At 41.3% G+C, this 18,657-nt stretch overlaps 1 protein-coding gene across 4 annotated transcripts in view; it reads right to left on the bottom strand.

Moving 5' to 3' along the window:
- LOC111952421 (zinc finger protein 469) overlaps positions 1–18,015 on the bottom strand; it is a 155,581-nt gene extending 137,566 nt beyond the window's left edge. For 2 of the 4 annotated variants that reach the window (XM_070435246.1, XM_023971067.2), the window contains exon 1: positions 17,587–18,012. The gene's annotated coding sequence lies outside the window, so the exon portion shown is untranslated. Of the gene's footprint in view, positions 1–17,586 lie in introns of all 4 variants that reach the window. The other 2 variants (XR_011474210.1, XR_011474209.1) reach the window with 2 other exon arrangements.
- Positions 18,016–18,657: the final 642 nt, after the last annotated feature.

Here is an 18,657-nt window from a genome sequence, read left to right as displayed (position 1 = left end):
CCTGCATCTAGCTGATCTAAGGTAGGGTGTAATCATTAGTCAAAAGTTGCAAACGAGAGTTTCTATTGGCCAAATTCAGGTATGTTTATCCCAGTTTCATTCCATTTGTTTCCGTTTAAGAAACGTTTGTCACAGCATCAGAGGAATGAACACACTGTCACGTTCTGACCTTAGTTCCTTTTTTATGTCTTTATTTTGGTTGGTCAGGGCGTGAGTTTGGGTGGGCATTCTATGTCTATATTCTATGTTTTGTTCTGTGTGTTGTATTTCTGTGTTTGGCCTAGTATGGTTCCAATCAGAGGCAGCTGTCAATCGTTGTCTCTGATTGAGAACCATACTTAGGTAGCCTGTTCCCACCTTTGTTGTGGGTAGTTGTTTCTTGTTTTTGTGTTTGTTTCACCATTCAGGACTGTTTCGGTTTTCGTTGTCATTCACTTTGTTATTTTTGTATTTTTTCGTGTGTTCGGTTATATTAAAGTAACATGGACAGTTACCACGCTGCGTATTGGTCCGATATTTCATATTCCTCATCAGAAGAGGAAGAAAATCGTTACACACACCTCAATAAGCCTGACTAACCGGTGTCTGTATATAGCCTTGCTACTGTTATTTTCAAATGTCTTTTACTGTTTTATTTCTTTACTTACCTACTCACACTCACACACACACACACACACACACACACACACACACACACACAACACACACACACACACACACACACACAGTTTACCCAGAATGGGGCCACCCTATCACAAACTCAACACACTAAAGAGCCTCCAATGGCATACTTGCATCACTTCCACACTTCCTCAGTCCAGTCCCTATATTTACATCCACCTGTTTTCCCTACTGCAGAATAGCATGTCAAACCTGCCTTGCTTAGTATGCCTACATAGCTTAGCATGCCCATATAGCCTAGCGCTTAGCTAGCCTATCCAGTCTCCACCACTGACACTAACTGTGTTTCACATACGCTTAATCAGACAAATTACTACTAAGACCTGACATACGGAGAGCTGCAACTCTTTTTTTTCATGAATATATTTATTAAAGACCTAGTCCAGTCAAAAACCTGATTTCCTGTTGATTGTATGATATTTCCACACTATGAGGTAGAAATAACACTTTGAAATTGTGAAAATTATGATAATGCCCTTTTTGTGTAAGAGCTGTTTGAAAAAAAAAAATACTGGAATATCAGCCTGTTCAGGTGGGATGGAACTTTCGGCCCACAGTAATGACTGTTCATCTGGGTAAGGAGGTGGGCTCTAGACCATCCTATCAGCCAATCAGGGCTGTGAATGTAAATATCTTCAAATTTGTTTCCTAATGCCCACACAATCGGAATAAACATTTTAAGGGTCAAAGGAGGCTCATGAAAATAAATCATAAAAATTATATTATTATTTTAATTAAATAAACACACAGTGATTTACTAGACAACTAATGATTAAAACCTTTTTTTTCAAAGGCTGCATGGGGGCTTTAAGGATTTACCAAGAAAAATAATGAAAGTGACAAATACAGTAACAATGTTCAAGCAAGGCACAAATTGGGATATCAAGAATTGTTAAATGGACAATAACAAACTAATGTAAGAGCAGTAGAACTCTAGACACGCATCTCGGCTGCTCTCTTGTCTGTGCTCTCACTTCCCTGGTAGTGTGGCCAAGAAGTGAACATCCAGCCCCAGGCCAATACTCTACTGTACACCGCCTGCTGATTCTGATTTAGCACCTCTCTCTTCCTATCAGACTTGTTGTGGAACCACAGCTAGGTTCAGAAGGCCTGCCTCACACATATACAGTATGCACACACACACACACACACACACACACACACAACAACATACGATACACACCACACACACACACACACACACACACACACACACACACACACACAACACACACACACACACACAAAGTATGCCAATCAAACCTGCCACCATCTGACGCCATCTAATTATATACAACATAACCATAAACACAGATGCGGGAACACACACAAACACAAACATAATGAATACTTATAGCATTAAGCAGTGTGTATACCAGTGTGCCTACACACACCCTCATACACACTTGTGCATGTGCATGTGTGTGTGTGCGTGTGTCCGTGTGCGTGTGTGTGTGTGAGTGGCCTAGGCTGACGCTGGTACTTTCCTTAACCTCCCTGCAGCTAAGGTGTATGATCTCAGTGTGTCGGCGTCTACATCAGGTGAAGTGGATGATGCAATCTGGAGCCTGGTCTGAAGAACCAGAGCGTTAGTGATTGCTAGTTAATTTTCTCCTCCATTCTCTCCCACTGTTTCCCCTGTTTCACATAGTGCCCAGGTAGGGCTCGTATATTTTAACTACCGTCATAATAAACATACAATTGATATAAGAGGTGGGTTGGCTGCTGCTCCGGGCAAAGAATTGTGCTGCTGGTTCGTAAAGTCATGTGTGCCGTCTCAAAGGCAGCTAAAAGACTGAGGCCTCATCCCCAGGACCCTTCTCCCACTCACACCCCACCCACTCCTCTCACCTCAAGGGAAGGTGCTTGACTAAGTTCAGGGGTCACATTTTGATAACTTGTTTACACACACACACACACACACACACACACACACACACACACACACACACACACACACACACACACACACACACACACACACACACACACACACACACACACACACACACACACACACACACACACCCACACAACACACACACACACACACAGAGTAGCTAGTCAAACTCTGATATTAGAGGTACATTTTTCTCTGGTGAATCATTTTTTGAAGTTGAATAGTCTATCTGAGTTAGACCTTTAAATCCGTCGACAGTAAGATCAGATGCCAGGTATATCATGAAGGAACAAAAAGCAACATTACACAGCTTTAGAAATTAACAAACATGATTTCCATACCAACACACATTACCATACCAACGACATTAAAGAATTCTGAACACAGACCGTGGGGAAGATGTCGGCCGTATGGTGAACCCTAACGTCATATTTTTCGTCTACTATAATCATATCGTTTCTGCATACTTATTCATACACAGCAACCATGACAACCAAAATATTTAAATCAGACCAAAATATTTAAATAGACACAAATTGGATTGGCATCCGAAAGTGCTTACAACACAAAACAATTCGGTGATCCAAATATTCTTACTGCCTCCATGTGGTTAAAGCAGCCAATATTCAGCTCACACCAAATAGGCCTCCACCAGATTATTCACTTTAGCTGATGAAAGACTCGGGAGGAAGCGCTTAATGGGTAGGAAATGCTGAGTCTCGGGTCTGTGTGTGTTAGTGTGTGTATGTGTGTGTGTGTTAGTGTGTATGTGGTGTGTGTGTGTGTAGTGTGTGTGTGTGTTGTGTGTGTGTGTGTGTGTGTTAGTGTGCGTGTGTGTGTGTGTGTTGTGTGTGTGTGTTGTGTGTGTTAGTGTGTTTGTTAGTGTGTGTGTGTGTGTGTGTGTGTGTGTGTGTGTGTGTGTGTGTGTGTGTGTGTGTGTGTTAGTGTGCGTGTGTGTGTGTGTGTGGTGTGTGTGTGTGTGCATGTGAGAGAGAGACTCTAGACTCTGTGGTGCTCTCTGTAAGAGTTTGGCAGCGCCCCAGCCAAGGTTTGTGGGCTCGCTCCCATAGTGTGATTTCGTGCAATTTAACTAGATTGGCACTTTATTCGCTCCACTGGAGTGTCCCGACTCTGATGTCTGTCAGCTGAGGAAAACAGGAACAAACAACCAGCGGCTGCACTGCCTCCCACGCAACAACCTCTTCCTTATCCGACTATAGCATTTCCTCTCTCGGCTAGCGTTAGCGCTAGGAGCTACACAGCCCGATGGGACCACTCAGCTAAATATCCTACAGCTGTTTACCCTACTGCTCTAAAAAGACAGTCACAGTGGCCTGATGACGACGACTCAGCTCAGCTCTTAGTGAGGGCTTATGTCATTTTGACATTGTTAAAGGGACATGCTTTTCATGACATAGGCGTTATAATAGCAGAGTAACATTAGTCTAATGACTGACTGACATTGTATTAGACGGGTAGATGCAGTTATCCAGGACGTCTTACTTCTAAGCTTACTTTTTAACAATGTCATTTTATAATTGTCAGAAACATTGTTCGTTTTCATACAGTTTTTTTGCTTTCCCACATGTGGTACATTTTGACTATATACAGTGGGGAGAACAAGTATTTGATACACTGCCGATTTTGCAGGTTTTCCTACTTACAAAGCATGTAGAGGTCTGTCATTTTTATCATAGGTACACTTCAACTGTAGAGACAAAAATCCAGAAAATCACATTCTATGATTTTTAAGTAATTAATTTGCATTTTATTGCATGACATAAGTATTTGATCACCTACCAACCAGTAAGAATTCCGGCTCTCACAGACCTGTTAGTTTTTCTTTAAGAAGCTCCTGTTCTCCACTCATTACCTGTGTTAACTGCACCTGTTTGAACTCGCTGCCTGTATAAAAGACACCTGTCCACACACTCAATCAAACAGACTCCAACCTCTCCAAATGGCCAAGACCAGAGAGCTGTGTAAGGACATCAGGGATAAAATTGTAGACCTGCACAAGGCTGGGATGGGCTACAGGACAATAGGCAAGCAGCTTGGTGAGAAGGCAACAACTGTTGGCGCAATCATTAGAAAATGGAAGAAGTTGAAGATGACGGTCAATCACCCTCGGTCTGGAGCTCCATGCAAGATCTCACTCGTGGGGCATCAATGATCATGAGGAAGGTGAGGGATCAGCCCAGAACTACACGGCAGGACCTGGTCAATGACCTGAAGAGAGCTGGGACCACAGTCTCAAAGAAAACCATTAGTAACACACTACGCCGTCATGGGTTAAAATCCTGCAGCGCACGCAAGGTCCCCCTGCTCAAGCCAGCGCATGTCCAGCCCGTCTGAAGTTTGCCAATGACCATCTGGATGATCCAGAGGAGGAATGGGAGAAGGTCATGTGGTCTGATGAGACAAAAATAGGGCTTTTTGGTCTAAACTCCACTCGCCGTGTTTGGAGGAAGAAGAAGGATGAGTACAACCCCAAGAACACCATCCCAACCGTGAAGCATGGAGGTGGAAACATCATTCTTTGGGGATGCTTTTCTGCAAAGGGGACAGGACGACTGCACTGTATTGAGGGGAGGATGGATGGGGCCATGTATCGCGGAATCTTGGCAACAACCTCCTTCCCTCAGTAAGAGCATTGAAGATGGGTCGTGGCTGGGTCTTCCAGCATGACAAACCCGACAAACAACAGCCAGGGCAACTAAGGAGTGGCTCCGTAAGAAGCATCTCAAGGTCCTGGAGTGGCCTAGCCAGTCTCCTGACCTGAACCCAATAGAAAATCTTTGGAGGGAGCTGAAAGTCCGTATTGCCCAGCGACTGCCCCGAAACCTGAAGGATCTGGAGAAGGTCTGTATGGAGGAGTGGGCCAAAATCCCTGCTGCAGTGTGTGCAAACCTGGTCAAGAACTAAAGGAAACGTATGATCTCTGTAATTGCAAACAAAGGTTTCTGTACCAAATATTTAGTTCTGCTTTTCTGATGTATCAAATACTTGTCATGCAATAAAATGCAAATTAATTACTTAAAAATCATACAATGCGATTTTCTGGATTTTTAGATTCCGTCTCTCACAGTTGAAGTGTACCTATGATAAAAATTACAGACCTCTACATGCTTTGTAAGTAGGAAAACCTGCAAAATCGGCAGTGTATCAAATACTTGTTCTCCCCACTGTAAATGTATGATTGTCAAAAAATGATTTCCTTACTTCTGTGGTTACCCTGGATTAAAGGCCTATATCATATGAAGGTAGCCCATTGTTCAGTTTCGGCGCTGACCTATAACACTAATTCCCCTTGTTTTGGCAGCACAGACAAATAAATCCCAGCAATTGTTTTGTAGAGGAATGTCAATAATTGCAATGTCTTTCGTCTGAGATGTTTCTCAGTATGCATACTACCGTGCATTCTCCGAGCATGCATTCTCCGAGCACGCTCTCTTAAGTAGGTTCTTGTGAGGACCAGAGTGTGAAGAACAAATAAAAAAGGACATTTGAGAAGCACTCACACTCCATCTACAGTATTACTTTAAGCTGCACCTCCCATTCACTGAACATTCTTCCAGCCAGTACAATAGCAACAATAGAGATGAAACAAGACATACACAAAGCAAACATTGACTTCATAACTATTAGCTAGCTATATCTGAATCGTAATTATCAAGCTAACCAGATAGTTTAACAGGCAAAAATGACCTAAAACTGATGTTTTTTTTAAGTAGATGTCAATTAGTGTGTAGCTAGCTGCCAATTATTTGTGGCTATCTAGCTAGCTAGCTAACAGTAGTAGCTAGCCAGTTAACATTAGCCCAACTGACTTACTATGGGCTTGCAATCTACGTACACTACAGTGGGTATTGTAGGCAGATAAACATGCTAAAATTAACAACCCTAGGATAGGGGGCGGTATTTTCACGTCCGGATGAAAAGCGTGCCCAAAGTAAACTGCCTGCTACTCAGGCCCAGAAGCTAGGATATGCATATTATTAGTAGATTTGGATAGAAAACACTCTGCAGTTTCTAAAACTGTTTGAATGATATCTGTGAGCATAACATAACTTATTTGGCAGGCGAAACCCCGTGGACAAACATCCAGGATTTTCTTTTTTTGAGGTCACTCTCTTTTCAATGAGTTTTCAATATGAATCTAGAATTCTAAGGCAGTTGCTTGCAGTTCCTATCGCTTCCACTGGATGTCAACAGTCTTTAGAAATTGGTTGATGTTTTTCCTTTGAGAAATGAAGAAGTAGCCCTGTTCAGAATGAAGGTCGAGTGAAGTGTACTGTTGTGGTTGAAGCGCGTGACCTGAAAGCTCGCTCCACTTTGTTTCCCTTCGGTATTGAACACAGTTTATTCCGTCTTAAATGTTATTGATTATTTACGTTTAAAAATACCTAAAGTTGGATTAGGAAAGTTGTTTGAAATGTTTGAATCAAGTTTACAGGTAACTAATTAGATAATGTGTAGTCATGCGCGAGTTGGAACAGGTGTATTTTCTGAATCATACGCGCCAAATAAATGGACATCTTGGATATATAACAACAGAATTTTTTGAACAAAGGACCATTTGTGATGTTTAATGGACATATTGGAGTGCCAACAGAAGAAGATCTTCAAAGGTAAGGCATGAATTATATAGTTATTTCTGACTTTTGTGTTGTGCCTGGCGGGTTGAATTATGATTTTCATGTGTTTGTTTGATGGGGTGCTGTCCTCAGATAATAGCATGGTTTGCTTTTGTCGTAAAGCCTTTTTGAAATCTGACACAGCGGCTGGATTAACAAGACGTTTATCTTTAAACCTATGTATAACACTTGTATTTTTCATCAACGTTTATGATGAGTATTTCTGTAATTTGATTTGGCTCTCTGCAATTTCACCGGATGTTATTTGAGACAACATAACGCTCCAATTTAAACTGAGGTTTTTGAACATAAAGAGGGACTTTATTGAACAAAACAAACATTTATTGTGTAACATGGAGTCCTGGGAGTGCCACCAGATTAAGATCATCAAAGGCTAGTGATTAATTTAACCTCTCTGGGATCGCGGGACGCTTGCATCCCAACAGCCTGTTAAAATGTAGAGCGCCAGATTCAAAAAAAAATCTATAAAATCAAACTTTATTAAATTACACATATAAGATACCAAATTAAAGCTACACTCGTTGTGAATCCAGCCAACATGTCAGATTTAAAAAAGGCTTTTCGGCGAAAGCATAAGATGCYATTATCTGATGATAGTGCAATGGCTACACTCTCTTTGTTGACAATTTCAACCATGCCGGCGCTACTCAAAACGCAGAAATAAAATATAAAACATGCATTACCTTTGACGAGATTCTTTTGTTGGCACTCCAATATGTCCCATAAACATCACAAATGGTCCTTTAGTTCGATTAATTCCGTCCATATATATCCAAATTGTCCATTTATTTGGCGCCGTTGTACCAGGAAAAACAGCTTCAATTTGCGCAAAATCACGACAAAATATCTAAAAAATTACCTCTAAACTTTGCCAAAACATTTCAAAGTACTTTTGTAATACAACTTAAGGTATTTGTAAACGTTAATAATCGATCAAATTGAAGACGGGTCAATCTGTTTTCAATACAGGATATCAACAAACTCACGGTACTTTTCAAGTCTTGCTCAACTCTCAAACATAAACACACGACGTCACTCCACTTCCGGGTCAATATCTTTCTCTGTTTACTAAGGAAAAACCTTAACCTTTTTCCATACAATGGCGACATCCAGTGGAAGCAGTAGAAACTGCGTGGATAGTGATTAGAATTCTGGTGTGCCCATGATAACCCATTGAACATAAAGGAACTTAACAATAAAAAAGTTAGTCCTCAGGGTTTTGACTGCTATATAAGTTCTGTTATACTTACAGATATGATTCAAACAGTTTTAGAAACTTCAGAGTGTTTTCTATCCAAATCTACTAATAATATGCATATCTTATATTCTGGGGATGAGTAGCACAAAGTTGAAATTGCGCACGCTATTTTTCCCTAAGTGAAAACTCTGCACCCTATCCTCAAGAAGTTTTAATCGCTATTTCTGACTTTTGTGAGCCCTCTCCTTGGCTGGAAAATGTCTGTATGGTTTTGTGGCTAGGCGCTGTCCTAACATAATCGCATGGTGTGCTGTCGCCGTAAAGCCTTTTTGAAATCGTACACTGTGGTTGGATTAACAAGAAGTTTATCTTTAAAGTGGTGTATAATACTTGTATATTTTAATTATAGGAATTTTAATTATTAGATTTCTGTTTGAATTTGGCGCCCTGAAATTTCACTGGCTGTTGCTAGTGTCCCACAAATCCCCCCGAGGATTTATTAACACAGTATGTATTTATTAATGTATCATGATAAAATATTGTATTTGGGCAACATATGAGATGTAAATGGGCAATATTTCATTCCGAAGTTTATTTTCTCTCGCTTCAGCTCAAATAATGGCTGCAATTGATTTGAAGAGATTTTGCATCGTTTTTACATGGTTGCGTCATATTTCTGGGCATACTTTCCGTTGAAGCTTGCATCGATACATGCTTAACACGGGAGGGTCATACGTTGTTTGTACAAGACAAAGTCATCAGCAATTGGATTGTCTCTAATGAATCAGAGTATCAAAGCCAATGACACATTTCCAAACCGACTCTTAACCCACTTGTATTCTGGCTCTGGCCCAACCCATCGGTTTCTGGACCAATCAGACGGCACCAAATGTGTTCGCATTCGGTGAAGGGTCGGGGAGGTATTCAGATACAGACACATTGCGTCAGGTAGCCTAGTGGTTAAGAGCCTTGGGACAAATTCGAGCTGACTAGGTGAAAAATCTATTGATGTGCCCTTGAGCAAGGCACTTAACCCCAATTGCTCCTGTATGTCGCTCTGGATAAGAGTGTCTGCTAAATGACTAAAATATAAAAATGGAAGAAACTAACTTCCGTGGGTGTGGCATAACATTTTTCCGAAGCAAGAAGTCTGGGTAGCCAGGCAAGCTATTTAGGCCTATATAGTATTAGCAAACTCATCAATAGCTAATGTTTCAATTGAACCCAGAATTCAACTTAAAATTTACAATTCAATAGGCTTAGCATTTCAAGCTCTGGTTGATTTCAAATGATTTATCAACGGAAGAAAATCTCAACATTTGAAGGAGATGTATCTTCTGCTTCAACAGTTCCGTCACTATTAATTGATATGTTGGATTGACATTTCCATCTCAAGCAAAAATCTAAGTTATTAAAGAATAGGACTAAATCAAATCAAACTTTATTTAAAGTGCATTTAAAGTCCTATTCTTTTACTTTTTGGGGGTTTGAGACTAAACATGTATTCCCTTAATTATGTGGTTACCTTGGAACCACCTGAATGTTAGGCCAAATGTTTATTTTCCGCCAAAACAGACATACCCAAATGTAATGATTTTTCATGAGATGCCCATAAACAATAAATGGTAATATTCCATAGTTTTAGAAAGGTCTGGAAATCACCATTCTGGTAAAAAAAAAAAAATGCTGAGGTGTACTCAGTTTTAAGGACACAAGCAAAAGTACATAGTAAAAACCTTATGAAAATATGAACATGTATATATGATTTTTTCCTATTCACCAAAAGTGGGGCAATAGGGCTTGAAATGACTAAAATGCTTTCTAAATATAGTAACACATTAAATTATAAATGACTTACTATAAGATTTCATCTTTCTTATAACTGTAAAATAAATATGATAATACTTTGTGACAGTACAATATTGACTTTTCTCCTAAACGTCCACTGAGCGGCACAGAGATACCATTCAAATACGTGTAGACTTGTTTCAGCTACAGCTTTAAGCACAACGTGACCAAGAGAAATGACTTATTCTTTTTCATGTTGAGAGCTCGAAATATACAGTGCCTTACAAAAGTATTCATCACCTTGCCGTTTTTCCTATTTTGTTGCATTACAACCTGTAATTTAAATGGATTTTTATTTGGATTTCATGTAAAGGACATACACAACATTTTCAAAATTGGTGAAGGGAAATGAAAAAATTAACTTGTTTCAAAAAAAAGTAAAAATTAAAACGGAAAAGTGGTGCGTGGATATGTATTCACCCCCTTTGTTATGAAGCCCCTAAATAAGATCTGGTGCAACCAATTACCTTCAGAAGTCACATAATGAGTTAAATAAAGTCCACTTGTGTGCAATCTAAGTGTCACATGATCTGTCACATGATCCCACATGATCTGTCACATGATCCCACATCCCACGGAGCACCATTAAATCCATTATAAAAAAATGTAGGCACCACAACAAACCTGCCAAGAGAGGGCCGCCCACCAAAACTCAAAGACCAGGCATGGATTGCATTAATCAGAGTGGCAACAAAGAGACCAAAGATAACCCTGAAGGAGCTGCAAAGCTCCACAGCGGAGATTGGAGTATCTGTCCATAGGACCACTTTGTGGTCAGAAAAAATCCATTGCTTAAAGAAAAAAATAAGCAAACACATTTGGTGTTTGCCAAAAGGCATATGGGGGACTACCCAAACATATGGAAGAAGGTACTCTGGTTGGATGGGACTAAAATGGTGCTTTTTGGCCATTTAGGAAAATGCTATGTCTGGAACAACCCAACCGATCTCATCACCCCGAGGAAATCATCCCCACAGTGAAGCATGGTGGTGGCAGCATCATGCTGTGGGGATGTTTTCCATCGGCAGGGACTGGGAAACTGGTCAGAATTGAAGGAATGATGGATGGTGCTAAAGAGAGGAAAATTCTTGAGGGAAACCTGTTTCATTCTTCCAGAGATTTGAGGCTGGGACGGAGGTTCACCTTCCAGCAGGACAATGACCCTAAGCACACTGTTAAAGCAATACTCGAGTGGTTTAAGGGGAAACATTTAAATGTCTTGGAATGCCTAGTCAAAGCCCAGACCTCAATCCAGTTGAGAATCTGTGGTATGACTTAAAGTTTGCTGTACACCAGCAGGAACCCATCCAACTTGAAGGAGCTGAAGCAGTTTTGCCTTGAAGAATGGGAAAAAGTGGCTAGATGTGCCAAGCTTATAGAGACATATCCCAAGACACTTGCAGCTGTAATTGCTGCAAAAGGTGGCTCTACAAAGTATTAACTTTGGGGGGATGAATAGTTATGCACGCTCAAGTTTTCAGTTTTTTTGTCTTATATCTTGTTTGTATCACAATAAAAAATATTTTGCATCTTCAACGTGGTGGGCATGTTGTGTAAATCAAATGATACAAATCCCCCAAAATCTATTTTAATTCCAGGTTGTAAGGCAACAAAATAGGAAAAATGCCAAGGGGGTGAATACTTTCGCAAGCCACTGTATATCACAATGAGATGATATGCTTGACTGTCCTCTTTCATATTCCGTCTCCAGGCTGGGCTAAGTTGCTCAGATGGAGAGCAAATCGATTCTTTGTCCGGACAGGCCAGCAAATTGATACGTCATTCCCAATGCAAATGTGGGGTCTGAAACCTGACACTTCAAGTCAGCTCTACTGATAGAGTGGCAGCGGAGAGCAGACAGATGGGGCTACCTGGGACTATAAGTCACTGGACCCTATAACATTCACCGAGCATTTTGTACATCAAAATGTCAGTTATCACCGGTCCAGAACCCCTCACAGTCCCCATATAGGGGAATTAACATCTAAGAGAAAGGCCTAAGTCATATGAAGGTTGCCAATTGATCAGTTTCTGCTATGGGGCTGACCTACTGTATATCCATTTGTACTTGTTGGAACGAAGTGAGAACCGACTGTGAAAATTGCCTAAATTCACATTTTTTGGGCAGCTCAGACCAATCTCTGCAGTCATTTTGTAGAGGAACGTCCACAATTACAATGTCTTCCATAGGAGACGTTGACAATATATCCTAACAAATGTGAAGTGTGTGTGTGTGCGTATGGTTGGGGAGTAATGGATTACATGTTATCAGTTACATGTCACTGATTACAAAAAAACTGTTACTGCAATCCGTTACCAGCAAAAACATTGTAATCAGATTACAGATACTTTTGAAACACTAGATGATTACTTTTAAGTTCAGAAAGGATGTTAGCGGAAAAAGTTATTTATGATACCTTTTTGTTTTCTCAATGCCATTAAAATCAACATTGAAAAAAACACTATGATGACACACCAAACGCGTTTGATGGATAACAGGAAAACAGCAGGAGTAGGCTTCTGTACGCTTCAGTCCAAGCTTTGACTTCCAAAGGTGTTATTTCTGTCGGCAGGCAAAGATTATACATCCTATTTGAATAAATGCTTGGAGGTAAGGATGACAGCAGTGGTGTAGCCTACGGGCGATATAGATACAATTTATTATTGATATATACAGCGGAATGACGTGAATCACACTGCTGTTCTCTCATTTAGCTATTTGCGCAACACAGATTGTGGTTGGTGTGGATGGCTGTTCAAACATTTATAAGTGTATTTTAACACAATAATGGTTGAATTTGAGAAGGTGAAGCTGCCTATCAATCAATGTTTTTGCGACCAGTGGCCAGCCAGTGAAAAATGTTCTCTTGCAACAGCTGCATTCTACAATGCAGATCCCAGTCTATGGAATAAAAGTTTGAGAGAGTTCCGCCCTTCTAAACTCAGTATTGTGTTCCACATACAGTCAAAAACGAGTTTAATTTAAGAACACCACAAATGGGGATTTTATTGCTCAAACTAATTCATGCTGATTAATAAAGGGCTATCGTACCCATGCTCAAACTCACAATCATTTGATAGACTTAAACATCTGAAAATTATCAGCATATCAAAGTGTCACCAGCAAAAACGTAAACAATAGGCCTATAGTAAATGCAACATATGACATTCATTTTTCACAGTCAAATAGAACCTTTCGGTTGTGCGTGCCATTCCATGAGAGTAGCATCAGCTCATTCAGTCCTCCATGACAACAAAATCATAAGCAACAGAGTAGGCGGGTCCCCAATTACATTCAGCTTCGGGACGATTTTTCCCTGAGCGGATGGTCAGAGGGCGGAACATAGTTAGAAATAATAAACAGATATATTATTTGACAAAAACAGAATCCTTTCAAACTTTGATTACATTGGGATATTATAACATGTCTCAATATTCATGCGAACAAAGAATCCAATTCGAACAAAGAATCCAATTCGGGAAAGTCGTATTCCGGGTCGTAATGCTGGTGAGTTACCACTGCTCTGATATCCAAAAGTTACTTGCGGCTGTATGTAATAACACAAAAAAAATTCTGGCCTAATAATGTAAGAAATAGCACACAAAACAACTAAATACTGCAAAGGTGCTTAGGAGCTAGATAATATGGGGTATTGTGTGTAGATTGATGAGGAAAAACATTAATTTAATACATTTTAGAATAAGGTTGTAACTTGACAAAATTTGGAAAAAGTCAAGGGGTCTGAATACTTTCCGATTGCACTGTAGCTTACTCCCATTATTGTCTGTATTGAAGTACAAAGCAATGGGTTATAAGAAGCCTACATCACCCATGAAGTAAATTGCAAAATCCATTTATGGCCCAACTAGCTCTCACAGTCTTATGTCAGAATTAGATGCTCATCTATGTTGGAAATGTAAAATTCAAGTGTTTAAAGTTAAATTTAGGTCATAACTCCGAAAACTTAAGGTTAGGCATGAATACCGAATGGTTAATGTAAGGGTTAAGGTTTGGGATAGGCTTAAAACAAAAATCTCAAAAACAACATTCTATCCATGGCATTCAACTTGCAACCTTTGTAATCAGAGGCCATCCACCATTCCCATCCACAAAACTGTAGCAAAACGGAAACCTACCTGAAGGTAACAGCGCTCACTGTTGCCCCTAGTGGCCACTTTCCACGTCATCTCCCAACGTCCTCAGACACTGATGGACGTTGAATCCTGACTTGTATCACGGGCGACCTGGCTGTTATGGCCAGGTATGTAAACTCTAACATTGATTTATCCTGCAATAGATGTCGCTCAATTGGTAATATTATTTTTTGTCTTCTTCTAATGCCTTTTTAAGGGAAAAGTAATCTAAAAGTTACAAAGTAACCAGATTCCGTAAATGAGTTTGGGTAACCCAAAATGTTATGTTACAGATGACAATTTTGGACAGGTAACTAGTAACGGTAACAGATTACATTTAAAAAAGTAATCTATCCAACCCTGTGTGCGTGTGCATGTGCATGTGCATGGCTGTGGGCAATGCGGAAGGGTGTGTATATGGTTGTGTTTCAATGTGGCCTGGAGGTAATTCTAATTTATATATACATTTTGGTGCTTGTGTGCACATGCACATACGATACAAGCAGTACAATCTTACATGTGAGATCTTGTCTGTGTTAGCTTTCCCCACCTGTGAGAGCCCTTGCATTTCCGAGACTATGTGATTCTGGGTACACAGACTGAGGCCAAAGCTGAGAAAGAGAGACAGAGAGACCATGAGAGACAGCTAGAGATATAGACAGAGAGCAGGTGACAGTCAGAGAGAGGTAGCAGAGAGAACTGGGTCAGGGCAGAGGGCTCTATAATAGGCTGATGAAAAGCACATAACACTGATACAGGCCCAGGGAGCACAGTATCCATGGCGAGGAGGAGGAGGGGAGGGAGGTAAAATATCTGCTTGCGTTGATATGAGCTCACACAACACTAATCTCTGGTGCCAGTGCCACACAGCAGATACACAGGGTTCCCATGCCACTGGCACAAAGTTGGCACACAGCAACCATAAACAGCAGGCTGGGCATCTATAATAACTTCTGTCTTTTCTCTGTTTGGTTTTTACCATGGGGAATGCCATCGGGTGATTTTCCAACACTTATACAAACGTGTTGATGCCCCGGCACGGCTTGGCAGGGTGGCATGACCCAGCATGTTGCACAGATACACGCTCCTGGGGGTGGGAGGGGCGAGCCGAAGAGGGGTGAGAAGGGCTGCAGGGGGAAGAGGAGGAAGGGAGCGAGGGACACAGCCAGGGCTGTGAGCAGTAAATACCTGACATTCCAGTACCTGGCCTAACCTTGCAAGAGTGACCTCGCTGCCTGCCAGGGCTACCTGAGCCATGCCCCTTGGCCCTGCACATCAGCGCTGGGGGTGAAACTTCAGAGGAACAGAGCGAGAGAGAGACTGCTCATTCATAAGTCAGGGAGGGAGAGGGAGGGAGGAATCACTCTGGCAAGGAGGGCTGGGGGTGCGACTAAAACATCAAGCCTGCAGAGCTCCAAAACATTGTTCATATTTTCAGTGGACAAACTATGAAGGGATATCAAATCAAATCCAATTTTATTTGTCATACGCTAAAAACAACAGGTGTAGACATTACCGTGAAATGCTTACTTACAAGCCCTTAACCAACAAGACAGATGAAATAAAATAAGAGTTAAGAAAAATATTTACTAATTAAACTAAAGTAAAAAAAGTAACACAAAAAAATTACAATAACGAGGCCATATACAGGGGGTACCGGTACTGAGTCAATTTATATATAAATAAAAAAAGAGATAATGCCGAAATGCCATACTGTACCAATCCAAAGTTGTCAGGGAAAAATGACTAACTGAAAGTGATGGGATTGAGGGTAAACTCAATGACAAGGAAAGGGCACTTCTGCTGCAACTGTTACAGTACGTAAAACTGCTATATAGCATGTAAAGAAGAGTCAGCCTCTGTCTTTCCTTTGATCTGACACACTAGGGTATACAGTTCACACACAAACATGTATGCACACGCGTTAGCAAACCCACACACATAGACATACGCCCACGCACATACACACTCATGCAAACACCCACCCATGCACGTACACACTAATGCAAGCACATCCACACTAACACGTGCACTGCACCACACACACACGCACACACACACACACACACACCACACACACACACACACACACACACACACACACACACACACACACACACACACACACACACACACACACACACACACACACCACACACACACACACACACACACACACACACACACACCCACACACACACACACACACACACACACACACACCATGCTAAATTGCTGCCTTTGACAAACTGCACCTCAGACATGCACTCACACACTCACACAGCACTGCTCCAACTCCTCCAACTTCCTCAGAGCGAACTCTAGGCTCCAACTCAGACTCGATGCTTTCTTTAAAGTGTCACACACGCTGCTAACCCATTGAATCACTCTCAACTTTGTCTGACAGTAGTATACTACTCACTCTATCTCTTACACTATAATAATAGCTCTAACCTCAAAAACACTCTCTCCGCTTCACTTGCTGGGCTGAATATAACAGTATGTTATGTTCTTCATGGAAAACTTGAATGACAGAAACTCAAGAGTCTACAGATGGGATCTTAATTTGATCACGTCCTTGCAGCAAACAATTTTCCTGCACCACAGGAAACGCAAGTTAGCATCTTATTAACTACAAAGATTCATCCATGCATGTACATTCAACACGCCACGGCAAGGACCATTGGAGATTGAGTTACTGTACATGATGGTCACTCATTGACTTTTCAAACTCTGCACAGATAACTCTCTTTACCTCTCTTCATCTCTTTTTTCCCCTTTTTCACCTATTTTGATTGATGATTGTTCTAATTCGCTGTCTGTATCCGTTTATTTTTTCAATCAATAACTGTCTGGATCTATTTAACTCACTGTAAAGTGATACTATGGTGTTACTAAAGTGATACTAACACACAGTCACACACATGCAGAGAAACACACATGCTTTATGGCTAAACGTTAGGTAGCTGTGCATGACAGGGTAATTAAACACACACCAAAATGTGATACACACACCAAACAGTGGGAAGTCAAACCTGTCACACACTCTTAATAAAACACAATTACATTAAATAGAAGTAGTATCAAGACATGAATGCCAGCATTCATTCAGGCACATTCAGAGAAATCACACACGCACATGCATGCCTTATATGCACCTCACCCACCTTGCGAGCTGCACACCAACTCCTTCAATTTCCAATTGCGTGTGGTGTGTGTAAGTCTCTCGCTTCCCTGGTCCGTTCCTCTCTCCCTCTCTTTCTCACTCACTCTCTCTCTTCTCATTCTATACTCATCGCGTGGCTCTCGTGACGCTCCACGGCTGGGAGAGAGGGAAGAAAGGAGGGAATAAGGGAGGGAGAGGAGGGAGGTAGGAAAAGAGTGACGAGCGATTCCTGCCCAGACTGATGAGTGAGGCTCAGGAAAATACCCTGGGGAGAGAAAAGATTTGGAGAGCTTCACTCTGCAAAAGCTGTCTTTTCTCTCCCCACTGCACTCTTCTCTCTGTTCCTTTTTTTCTTAATCTGTACTTGTCCTTCTTGGTTCCCTCTCTCCGCAGATCCTTGAAAGTCCCCTCTGAACCACTTTTACTCTCTTAAACTCCTGCCACTCATCCCCTTCTACATGTATCCCCCTCTCTCCCCTTCTTTCTTTCCTCTCCTCACTCTCTCTCTCTCTCGCTCTGGTGTGCAGCTGGCTCGATGAGGGACACACACCTGCCCACCTGCCCTGGTCTTATTAAAGTGGGGGATGATTTTCACCGAAAGGAGGTAAAGAAGAAATAATTATCTTATTCTCTTCATGTCTTCCTCTCATTTCTCCCTCCTCTTCTCCAGGAATTGTGATGTCATGGGTGCACAGGTATAGTTCCCAGAACTGTCTGAACAGCAGCGAGTCATTAAAAGACGTAGGCCTACAAATTTTATGAGAAATAAACATGGAATTCTGCAGATGCCGTGGCCACTGCATGTGCCATTGCATAATACGGTCTCTCCTGCAGTTGCCTACACACACACATAGTGTACACACACACACACACACACACACACACACACACACACCACACACACACACCACACACACACACACACACACACACACACACACACACACACACACACCACACACACACACACACACATCACACACACACACACACACACACACACACACACACACACACAAGAGTGCACACGCACATGCACACACTCTCTTTCAGGTTTCATGGCCTTGACACT

This window comes from Salvelinus sp. IW2-2015, linkage group LG26 (genome assembly GCF_002910315.2).
Source record: "Salvelinus sp. IW2-2015 linkage group LG26, ASM291031v2, whole genome shotgun sequence".
NCBI lineage: Eukaryota > Metazoa > Chordata > Actinopteri > Salmoniformes > Salmonidae > Salvelinus > Salvelinus sp. IW2-2015.
This window is presented reverse-complemented; position numbering and strand designations above follow the sequence as displayed.